We start from the raw sequence: 1,446 nt of genomic DNA on the forward strand, positions 1-1,446 counted from the left end.
AGATCCTGTTGTAATCTGAGGTAACCCTCTTCGCTGTCCACTACACCTCCAATTTTGGTGTCATTTGCAAACTTACTAACTATACCTCTTATGCTCACATCCAAATCATTTCTGTAAATGACAAAAAGTAGAGGGCCCAGCACCGATCCTTGTGGCATTCCACTGGTCACAGGCCTCCAGTCTGAAAAACAACCCTCCACCACCACCCTCTGTCTTCTACCTTTGAGCCAGTTCTGTATCCAAATGGCTAGTTCTCCACCATGTGTCAGATACAGACCACCAGTCAATAAAACACAAGCCAGGGACACAGCCTGACAGAACGGATTCAGGATGATCCAGGTAATGATCACAGACGCTCACAAATACAGACAAGAAATTGCACGCCAAAAATCGTTGATTTCAAAAGCCACCAATTTAGGAATGGACCCGGACCATAGAACAGGCCGTCACCATAGGACAGAACAGGACCACACACCGCAAAAAAAGCAGCAGTACAAGAAAAAAATGGCCAAACTAACACACAACAGAGAGGACACCACAACACACATCTGGCCCACAGACAGCTCACAGACACGGAAAGAACAATACTGGCCAAGGGACTCAACTACAACCACAGGGACGCCAAGACAGCAGACTTCCTAGCAGCACTAGAATGCACACTCAGGAACAATGGACTGACAGAAGAGACACAACAAACAGTGAGACAAAGTATCGTACCTCTGATAACAAGGAAAAGACAAACACATAACCTCAACACCAAGGAGAGGGAAGCATTAAAATCACTAAGAAACAATAAGAACATAATCATACTACCAGCAGACAAAGGCAGAATGACGATCATCCTAGACAGAGAGCAGAGTACATCCAAAAAGCGCAACAACTACTTGCAGATACCGACACCTACCAAAAGAGGGAGTTTGACCCCACCCCACAGCTCACCAATAGGATAAACAACACACTGAGGAACCTACAAAAAAATGGACAGATAACCAGGTTCGACCTACAGAGAATGAAACCTGAAAGCAACCACACCCCCAGATTCTATGGACTACCTAAAGTGCACAAACCAGACATCCCACTCAGACCCATAGTATCACTACCAGGGACATCAACACACAAATTGGCTAAAGAACTACAGCAGAACCTGAAACACCTGATCAGCGGATCCAGACACTCTATACAGTCAACACAGGAATTCTTGGACATCATCAGAAATATACACATAGATAAGGAAGAAACCATGGTCTCATTCGATGCAATGGCACTGTTCATCTCTATCGACAAAACCCTAGCCAGAGAAACAATAGCCAACCTGCTGGACATACAGAACAGAGAACAGGACGTTGAACCTATCAACAAAGACGGCATACTCAAAACTACTGGACCTGTGCCTCACAACACACTTCACATTCAACAACCAAATATATGAACAAATCAACGGCACAC

At 44.8% G+C, this 1,446-nt stretch overlaps 1 protein-coding gene across 1 annotated transcript in view; it reads right to left on the reverse strand.

Annotated features, from left to right (window-relative positions):
• Positions 1 to 1,446, reverse strand: part of LOC122556376 (vomeronasal type-2 receptor 1-like) — a 42,434-nt gene that overhangs the window by 1,932 nt on the left and 39,056 nt on the right. The gene's annotated exons all lie outside the window — the stretch shown is intronic.

The sequence above is a fragment of the Chiloscyllium plagiosum genome, chromosome 13 (assembly GCF_004010195.1).
Source record: "Chiloscyllium plagiosum isolate BGI_BamShark_2017 chromosome 13, ASM401019v2, whole genome shotgun sequence".
Lineage (NCBI taxonomy): Eukaryota > Metazoa > Chordata > Chondrichthyes > Orectolobiformes > Hemiscylliidae > Chiloscyllium > Chiloscyllium plagiosum.